Below are 10,898 nucleotides of genomic sequence, written 5' to 3' on the forward strand. Positions count from 1 at the left end.
TGGTTTGAGTGTGAATCCACTTCAGATGGCATCAAAGACCAAGTTGCCTCTGTATGAGACTCTAGTGATGAGTCATACAATCAAATGAATATGACGCCCCCTCCGTGGACACGACTAATGTTTGCGACCCTAGGCAAATCGCCTTACCTCTCTTGGCTTCCGTTTCCTCATTTCTAAAATAAAAGAGCTCCACCCTCTGTAATTCCATTAGTTTTCTATATTTATCCCCTGGTCTCTTTTATTTGACAATCGCTTTGGTTACTATAGTAGGAAAGGAAATAACATTAAAATACCAAGTTTGTTTAGTTGTGTAAGAAGAGCAGAGAACCAAAAGTCACTTTCGTTAAAATTCTATAGGGATATTAAACATATTCCTGTCTGAATGTATTGTCAACCTTGGTTGACAATACATTGACAACTGGCAATTTACAATGTTCGCTCAGTGTCAGGAGAAGACATATCCGACAGCAATCGTGTGGGAAATCTGTCTGAAACACTTTGCTCTCAGGATCTCTCCACTGTCAATTTGCAAACGACTTTTACCCTCCTGAAGCCGCAAAGGGTCTGTATTCTTATACCTGTTTGTATACACCAAAAACAGCCATCAAAACATAATCCCAGGGCTTCCCTGGTGGCGCAGTGGTTCAGAGTCCGCCTGCCGATGCAGGGAACGCGGGTTCGTGCCCCGGTCCGGGAGGATCCCACATGCTGCAGAGCGGCTGGGCCCGTGAGCCGCTGAGCCTGCGCGTCTGCAGCCCGTGCTCCGCAACCAGAGAGGCCACAACAGTGAGAGGCCCGCGTACCGCAAAAAAAAAAAAAAAAAAAAAAAAAAAAGCGTGATGCCTGTTAAATCTGTCCACAGTGTTTTCAAGAAATCATGCTCACACGGAAACGTGCTAGGGAATACGGGATACTACCATAAGCGTGAATTGTCTCTCTGGAAATATTCATTATGCAAAATAAATGGCGTTGGGGGAGGGATATTCAGTGATCACAAATACATCAAACTATTCTTAGCCCCCAAACCTCCCCACCCTGCCCCCCCCACACCTCACTCCTCAAATCTTTGGCTTAGCAACGAGTGCCTGAATGAGCATTCCGTATTCAGCAGCCACTGGGTGGCTTGCACTGGAAGTCTCCTCACTGGTGGATACTGGTTGACACTGGTTAAGCCTCTTTCCAGTCTTTCACTAGCATGAACTCTATTTAAAAAAAAAAAAAGCTCCTGAGTTTCTGGGTTCACACCCTTTTTTTTCCTAGCTCACCTTTCTCTTTTTCTCCCTCTCTCATTGAAAGCAAAGCTGGATTACTGGCCAACAATGAGGCAATGAAAGAGAGTCAAGGCCTACAGAGGAAGAATGGAGCTTTTAAATGTCTGAAGATCTATAGACAGAAAGGGAATTGCTGGCACTGAAAAGTGTCAAGTGGTGTTTCTAAACTCTGGTAAAGAATTACAGTTACGAGTTTCTGGGGCATTTTAACAGTGTTTGGCGGTTGAAGTTCAAGGAAGAATGGTTTGAAACATAGTCCAAATAATCATTCTCAAGTTTACATAACAGGAAAAAAGGACCAGCTGACATCCATCTATGAAGTGCAACTGGAAATCTGCTAAAGGAGAGAGGAAGAGAGAGAGAACACTGCATTGCCAAATATGGGGAGATTTAAGACATTTTACATTCCGCCAAATAGTACCTCTTACATCCTGTTAATCCAAGTCTGTATTTTGCAAGAACAAAAAGAGAACCAGCACATTTAAATGTACACTGTAGCGGAGTCTCTCCAGTGATTTCCAAAGAAGCTAATCTTTGAAACAGGGAAATCTTGAGAGTTTCCAGTGTAGGCAGAGCCTGGACAAAGTGTCCAGCTCAAAAAGACCCTCAGAGCATAATTTTATCCAAACCGGGTGCCCAGAGCTATGAACTCAGGCAGACACACAAGTCCACAGGCTGGCTTTCACATAGACAACTGCACTGCGTGTTGTAAAAAGCTGGCGGGTGCAGAGGAGTTTCTGTCGTTTTATCCCCCTACTCTCTAGGCAAGTGATCCCACCATTCTGCCACCCACAAAGAGAGCATTTGATAGAGTAGTTATAGAAGACATGATACATAACTGCTTCATCAAGACATTATTTCAGGATATTCCAGAAACAAGGAAGTGTCTGCCTGTTTTCAGTAAACAGTCTTTACCATATATACCATAACAACAACAAAACAAATAATCAAAGAATATACCAAAATTTTAAGCCCAAAGCTTTGGTATCAGGACCTGACAGATCTGGATTTAATTCCTAGATATGCAACCTCCCAGGTAGCTATGTAACGCTGAGCAGATGATATAATCTCTTGGAGCCTGGGTTTCTTCTTCTGTCCCATGGGATAATAATAATGCTTACCTAATAGTATTGTTTGGATAAATAATATAATGAATGGCCCTTTGTCGATATTAAATAAAAGTATTTGTGTTTCCTATTAACATTAGAAAGTGGAGTTAGGAAACAGAACAGTGATGGTTCCTATGTAATGGCTTCACTGAGATATAATTTACAAGGCAAAAAATTCACCGTTTAAAGTACACAATTCAGTGGTTTTTAGTGTATTTACAGCGTTGTGCAATCATCACCATAATCTAATTTCAGAACATTTCATAACCTCCAAAAGAAACCTGTACTTATTAGCTGTCACTCCCTACCTTCCCTCTCTCCAGCCCCTGGCAAGTAATAATCTACTTTCTGTCTCCCTGGATTTGCCTATTCTGGACCTTTCATACAAATAAAGTTGTACAGTATGTGGTCTTTGGTTACTGGTGTTACAGCTTCTTCTTGATTCATTTTTACATGAATAGTAGCAAGTAGAAATAAAAAGACTTCTTTGTTAAATTATCTCATTGGTTGACTTTAAAAGGATCCACGTAAGTTCTGAGTAGAAGGGAATGGTTAAATGCCATATTCTTTTCCAGCAAACATTAAGCAAATAAATCATGTAGTTTGATCACATTAATGCATAACAGCCTTTCCTGTTCATTTATTTTCTCTGGATCCGGTCCTCGGCATTTGGCTGTATCATGAAGAAACTCCTTCCAGCACTGAGAGTGTCCTTGACTTCAGCCAAGGCCCGACACAGTTGTTCCCATAGCAAAGCCTACTGTGTACTGAGCGGCCCCCTTCATGAGGCTGGACAACACGACAAGAGTGCCTAGTAGGGATGCGGGAGATTGGTTCCAGCCCTCACTCTGCCACCAAACCTCAGGTGTTAGAAGAATCAAAGGAGATGAATGAACCTGAAACGGCTTTGGAAAGTGTTTACATGTCAGTTAGGAATCTTGGGTCATAGGACTGAAATTGCTGGATCGTAAGGCAATTCTTTGTTTCACTTATTGAGGAATCGCTAATCTGGCTTCCACAGAGGTTGCTCCATTTTACAGTCTACCAGCAAGGCATGAGGGTTCCAATTTCTCCACGTCCTTGCCAACACTTATATTCCCTTAAAAAATTATACCTAGCTTAGTAGATGTGAAGTGGTAGCTCATTATGGTTTTGATTTGCATTTTCCTAATGACTAATGATGTTGAGCATCTTTTCAAACTTTTGTATGTCTTCTTTGGAGAAATGTCTACTCAAGTCCTTTTCCCATTTAAAAATCCTAATTGGGTTATTTGCCTTTTTCTGTTGACTTGCAGGAGTTCTTTATATATTCTGGGTATTAAACACTTATGAGACATATGCTTTGCAAACACTTTCTTCCACTCCATAGACTGCCTTTTTACTTTCTTAATAATTTCCTTTGATGCATAAAAATTTTTAATTTTGGTGAAATCTAAGTCATCCATTTTTTTCTTCTGTTGTTCTTGCTTTTTGGTATTATATCTAAAAGACCATTGCTTAATCCACAGTCATAAAGTGGTACACCTATGTTTTCTTTTTAAGGTGGCTTGTTAGCACGGTACGTAGGGCATCAGTCACATAAAAATATTATAGTTTTAGCTCTTACATTTAAGTCTTTGATTTATGTTTTGTATACGGCGTAAAGGTAGTTTTTACATTTTTAAATGGTTACAATTTAAATGGTCAAATAAAGGTAATATGACCTTGGTAATATGCTCACTTTTGTCTCTTGACTCATGAAGCCAAAATATTTACTATCTGGCCCTTTATAGAAAAGTTTGCCAACCTCTGTGGCCAGATGCAGTCCTTGCAAATAGACTGCTTAATAAATGTTGAACAAATAGATTCATTCAACAAATATTTAACACTTCTACTGAGTGCAATTATGGGGTGGGGGAGGGGGTTCAAAGATGGAGTGAGAACTCGTTACATCCAAGCAGGAATGAATTATACCTGGCGTAGAAGAAGCCAAGTACTAGAGATTAAATATTCTTCTGGGCAAAGGTCAGTCCTAAATGGTAATGAAAGCTGAGATGTAAACTATTTCAAATTATTTTTGGAACGAGATGCATAACAATTTGGAGAGGCATACGCCATAATGAACACATGCACACACATACACACGCATACATTTCCTTTTCCACGGTAAAGTCGAAGGAAATTAACAGAGATAGTGAGTGAGTCACCAAAGGGGACTAGAATTACCGTCCCATGAGGAGGAAAAACTTTTGTAACACAGGGCAAGGCAAGTCCTTGGTTCATACCTTTTCTGTTAGTAGCAGACAGTCTTCACATGCAGTAAAATGTGTGTATTACTGCCTATCTGTGGAACCAAAATTTCAATGAAAATGCTCTTGCAGCAGAAATCTGCCTCCCTAATGACAGTCGTCTAGAGGAGGCCTAGGTGTTCCTTCACAAACGGGAAGGGAATACATTGCACATTTCAGTCTCTCTTAATGGACAAAACCATAAACAAAGCAAAAAAACGAGAAAGAATCCACCTCGCTGCGACTCTACCCACCAGCGGTTCCTCAGAATCTCCCATCAAGAAATTCTTCAGGGCATCCCTGGTGGCGCAGCGGTTAAGAATCCGCCTGCCAACGCAGGGGACACGCGTTTGAGCCCTAGTCCGGGAAGGTCCCACATGCCACAGAACAACTAAGCCCGTGCGCCACAACTACTGAGCCTGCGCTCTAGGGCCCGCGGGCCCAGAGTCCGTGCTCCGCAACAAGAGAAGCCACCGCAATGAGAAGCCCACGAACCGCTATGAAGAGGGGCCCCCGCTGCCGCAGTTAGGCAGAGCCCACGCGCAGCAGCAAAGACCCAACGCGGCCAAAAATAAATAAATTTATAAAAAAAGGAAATTCTTCAAACAGCATTATCAGTTAGGGATTCAGTTTGACTATGATTAACAGGAAATTCAATTAAACAGTGACTTAAACCAGAGGCTTCATTTTACCTGCATGAAAGAGGTACGGAGGTAGGCAGACCAGGGCTCCTCAAGGCTCTTGCCACGCAGTCATCCTTAGCCTGCGGTTTGAAGTTTCAGGGTCACCAATAGCATCTCCACCTCTACTTTCCTATCCCCGAACCGGGAAGAAAGAAGGGGAAGGACGAAATGTGCGTGCCAGGTGAATCCAAGCTGTTTTCTAAAACCTTCCCCGCCCCCCCCCCCCCCCGCCGGGAATTTCATTTCCCTCTCATTGGCCAGAACTGTGTCACATGGCAACTTCTAACGTCAAGACAGATTAAAAATGTAGCTTTTTAGCTAGGTACAATTTTTTCCTGTTAGTCAGGAAAAAGAAGAAATGGATATTATGTCCTAAGAGTGTCTGCAACAAATAAACCTTTGCTTTGGATAAAGCCAGTATGCCAGATGCCCGCCCTCTAGTTAATATCTTAAATTGGTCCTTCTCCAACTTTAACGTGCATATGAATCACCTGGGGATCTTGTTAAAATGCAAATTTTGATTCAATAGATCTGGGGAGGGGCCTGGGGCTTCTAATTTCTAAGAAAGCCTGCTGACCACACTTTTAATTGTAAGGCCTTAAATCACAGGATCTTCTCATCAATCAGAAAAGAAATCAACTGTTTTCCTGTTTTTGGTTTGTTTTAACTGTATGAGTTTAAAATTTAAATCGTATTCCCACTGCGTACCTGCTAATATAATGAAATAAGAACTACGCAAATGACCTGCAGCGTTCTTGCCAACATTTTTAAACTAGAATCAAATAATGAAGAACCTCAGATAAATCGAAGCTGTGGGATATTCTACAAGTGACCTGAACTTGTCAAAAATTCAATAGCGTGAAAAACAACAAAAGGCGGGAGGATGGCTCTAGATTAGAGACTGAGAAGATAAAAACCAACGGCAGTGCATAAGCCTTGATTATATCTTAGATATTTTTTAAAAGCTATAAAAATATATATATTTAAAGCTATAAAATATATATTTGAGGCAACTGGGTAAAATTGAATGTGTATTGTACATTAAATTATATTACGGCATTGTTAAATTTCTTAGGTGTGATAATCATATAGGGTTTTTGTAGGAAAATGTCCCAATGCTCAGGCAACATTGGTTGAATTATTTAGGGAAGAAGTACCATGATAACTGCAACTTATTTTCAAGCAGTTTAGCAAATATATATTTTGAGAGACTGAGAGAAATAAAACAAACATGGGGGAAATGTTCACAATGGGTGAATCTCGGTAAAGCATTTACAGGGGTTCGTTATAGAACTCTTTCAAATTTTTTCTACATTACAACAATTTCCAAATGGAAAGTAGGGAAAATTTTAGTCATATTAAAGTTATATAGCACATAGAGCTATAAATTAATTGAAAAAAATTTTTTTGGAGTATAGTTGATTTACAATGTTGTGTTAGTTTCAGGTGTACAGCAAAGTGGATCAGTTGTACATATACATATATCCACTCTTTTTTAAGATTCTTTTCCCATATAGGCCATTACAGAGTATTGAGTAGAGTTCCCTGTGCTACACAGTAGGTCCTTATTAGTAGAAAATAATTTTTAGTTTTATTTAGAAGTATCCTGAGTTAGGACTATGTCCAAGAAAGGAAGGTAAACACTAGGATACTCATTAAGAAAATATTTGTAACAGAGAAAATAGTCTCTATCCTAAAGAGCTCCCCTCTTTTGTGATCCTGAAGCCTGTGGTCCACATCTAAGTACTTTTAGGGTATGTCGTAAATATAGCAATAGACCTGTCTCCCTGCAGACTAGAAGTTCCTCAAGAAAGAGAATGAGTCTTACTCATTTCTATGATCCCAGCTGTAGACCCCAATAAACATCTCTGCAAGAAAGGAAGAAGGCATAGAATTGACGGACGGCATTTGTCAGGGCAGTTTGGAAGATAGCCTTGCCGCCCAAGTCAGGATTTCAATTCCGAAATAACCCTGGACTTGGTTGTGTGTGTACCAGTGGAGAAGAGCCTGTGCCTGGCTGGTTCAGCCCCTTATATGCGAGTTGGGTTGTCACTAAACCTGTCAGACATGTTTGCACTGGCAAGCAGCTCATTCGGAACTAGTTGCTTATAAGGCACTTAATGACGTCAGGGTCCTAGGCGGTGCACGGCACACGTAATGATTAAAGAGCCAAAGAAAATAAAGACGATGGCCAGAGGGAAACCATGTCACTCTTAAATAAATCATCCAAACAGAAACAAACAACACGCGGGCTGAAGAGAAGTCTTTTAGTTCACGTAGTCATTTACCAGGATTCCTTTGCTCTCTAGGTTCTACAGTGCTAGTGCATTATCAGTTAAGGATTCAGTTTGACCACTACTACTTCAGGTGGCCTTATTAGCAATATACTTATTGTTTGTATTTCTTCGGGTTCAAGGATGTAATCTTGATACAAGTACAGATTTTTCTGACAAGTTGGCTTTTAATAATCAACTGACAGGTCAGCCGAGTTGGGGAACACGGCCACCAGGTCCCCGTGGGCTGCCCAGCGGTGGATGCAGCCTCTCCTGGCCTTGAGTGCTGCGTCAGATGGCAGGGGATGGCTGCATCCTTTCAGCACTGTCACCCAGAGGACCGCGGGTGGAGACTGCAATTCTGAGGACCCTCCTGATGAACTTGGGCCCTCTCTTGCAGAACGAGCCTGAAAGCTAAAAGCTGTTAGACTGGAGAAGGAAGTACAGGGTTTCACAGTGAGATACCAGAGAGCTGTAACTGATGGTGAAAATATAAGAAGGCGAACCCAGAGATGTGTAGAAGATGCCAAGATATTTGGAATTCAGAGTTTCTGTAAGAATTTGGTGGAGGTGGCAGACATTTTGCAGAAGACTACAGAGTGTATTTCTGAAGAAACAGAGCCTGGGGACCAGAAGCTCACTCTGGAGAAGATCTTCCGAGGCTTGTCATTTTTAGAAACAAAGCTGAAAAGTGTGTTTGCCAAACATGGCCTGGAGAAGCTGACACCCATTGGTGACAAATATGACCCTCATGAGCATGAACTCATCTGTCATGTGCCAGCTGGTGTTGGGGTACAGCCTGGCACTGTGGCATCAGTGAGGCAGGATGGCGACAAGCTTCATGGCTGCGCCATTAGACTCGCCCAGGTGGAAGTGGTGGTAGGGTCTCAGAGAAGACTATGAATGGGCCCAGAGGAACTGAATGTTCTCCCAGAGTGCAGTCACCTGTGATTCCTTTATGTATTAAACTAGGTTCGTATTGTACATGAGGTACGTCACGTGATCTGTCTTGGATTTAGTCATATTGGCTTTATTTCTAAGATACTCTGTTGATTTCATGTGACCTGTTTGGTCTCATCAGAAGTCTTGCCATTGGGCATTTGAACAATGTGACAAGTGTTCCTGTGGTCTTATCAAAATATGTTTAAGAAAATTAGTTTTAAATTGGTACTCTGATGACTTTCAATCCAAAATCTTTCTTAAAGGTGGAAATGAGTATATGTTTATTTTTAACTAAATGTTCATTACTAATGACCCCTATAATAGGAATTGTATAGAATCTTGTATTCGTGGGAAAAGGAGACGGCAGGGATTGGTTTAACATTTGGGTACTTAAATGATAAGCTTTATAGTTGTATGCATTTAAATCATTTGGGTTGATTTTTATGCACATAGATTTTCAGACTTCCCATTTTTATTTCATTTTTCTTTTGTCCTTGTAGTTCCTGCCAGATAGACTTCACATTCACACTCATTTTCCCTTTCCAAATCCCATTTACAAGGCAAGGCTTGGAAGGCAGGGACTAGCAAGAAATCAAGATTATCAGGTCCCTTTCAAGCAAGTATGGCCAAGAAACCTTGTGCTTTCTTTGTTGAATTATCTTCAAATTATTTTCAGCCTTCCTAGGTATATAATCATTTCAGGGAAACTGAGGCATCACCAACAGCTAATGACCTACATTGGTCTATATAGGTAATTTACCCACAACTTCTCTTTCCACCAGCCCTTAAATCCTCTGCCACTTTGTCAGATTAACCTTATGATCCTTTATTAGATTATGTGGGGAGGTGGTCAGGACAAAAAAACGTTAGGTTCCCATGATTCCTCATTAGTTATGCTGGGTTTCAGGGTGTTTTGGGGGGTGGGGTGGGGTACTCACAATTCACTACCTCTCTTACATTGACAAGCTTTATTTCCCAGTTTTTGTGTCTGTCTTATGTCACATGTGTAAAGATCTAGCTCCCCTTTTATGTATTGACCTCCTAGAGTTAATGAGCCTATGTGTATATTTTTTATTTCAGTCTTGCTTATAGATAGTGTTCTGTAAAAAATTTATTCAATAAATGAGTTAGTGAATGAATTATATATCAATCAATTGGACATTAGAAAGGAGGTCATACGGATATTTTAATGTTAGAAGCAGCCTTAATGATGATCTAATCTCACCCTTTCAGCTTCTTCTGAAGTATGAAAACATAGTCTTTTTAGGACTGGACTCAAAGGAAAAAAAAAAACTCTAAAACTAGTAAACTCAATTTCAGTGAGAACTTAAGTAAGAAACAACTGTCTATTAACTTCAGTCATTTAAGATTCAACAGTTCTATAAAAAACATGCAAATATTTCCCCAGCAGACATTTGAATGTTGTTAGGTGTCCAGATTGCCCAGGTTTAGGTTTAAGTTACTTACCCATAAAATAAATCCATTTCTCCCAGAACTCTATGACCCCATTCTGTGGGATGGTGAAAGTTATCCTCTTAGATGTCATAGATAGTTCTAGCATACTACACAAACATGTATCAGCAAAGCCATCCCCCAATGGGTCCTACCACCTCCACCAGATTTAAACACTTAAAAAACCAAATAACATGCTTCTAAGATGCAAGCAAAAGACTGATGGTGAGATTTTAAAACCAGAACCTCTTTTGACATTCCACTAAGTTCACACTGTAAGTATAATGAGCAGTCAGATTTCACAATAAGAATTTGTCTTGGGGCTTCCCTGGTGGCGCAGCGGTTGAGAATCTGCCTGCTAATGCAGGGGACACAGGTTCGAGCCCTGGTCTGGGAGGATCCCACATGCCGTGGAGCAACTAGGCCCGTGAGCCACAACTACTGAGCCTGTGCGTCTGGAGCCTGTGCTCCGCAACAAGAGAGGCCGCGATAGTGAGAGGCCCGCGCACCGCGATGAAGAGTAGCCCCCGCTTGCCGCAACTAGAGAAAGCCCTCGCACAGAAACGAAGACCCAACACAGCAAAAATAAATTAATTAATAAACTCCTACCCCCAACATCTTCTAATAAATAAATAAATAAATACTCAGTCTCTAAGTATCATTTATAAAAAAAAAAAAGAATTTGTCTTTTTTGGCCTTCATTCCTTTGAGATTGACAAACAGTGACGAAAAGAAAATGAGCCAATTATGATTTCCTGTGTATTCTTGGATCACTAGCTATCATTACCAGTAAATTAGAATAACCATAATTTTAGGTGTGGAATGTTCTGATTACTTGAAGAGTTTTTAAATATTCCTTGCAACCTCCTGTTTTAACAAGTAGACTGAGAATAATTTTAGA

At 40.7% G+C, this 10,898-nt stretch overlaps 1 pseudogene; it reads left to right on the forward strand.

Annotated features, from left to right (window-relative positions):
- The first annotated feature begins 3,200 nt into the window (after positions 1-3,200).
- On the forward strand, positions 3,201-8,506 carry LOC132427658 (grpE protein homolog 2, mitochondrial pseudogene; annotated as a pseudogene).
- The last annotated feature ends 2,392 nt before the right edge of the window (positions 8,507-10,898 follow it).

The sequence above is a fragment of the Delphinus delphis genome, chromosome 6, assembly GCF_949987515.2.
Source record: "Delphinus delphis chromosome 6, mDelDel1.2, whole genome shotgun sequence".
Lineage (NCBI taxonomy): Eukaryota > Metazoa > Chordata > Mammalia > Artiodactyla > Delphinidae > Delphinus > Delphinus delphis.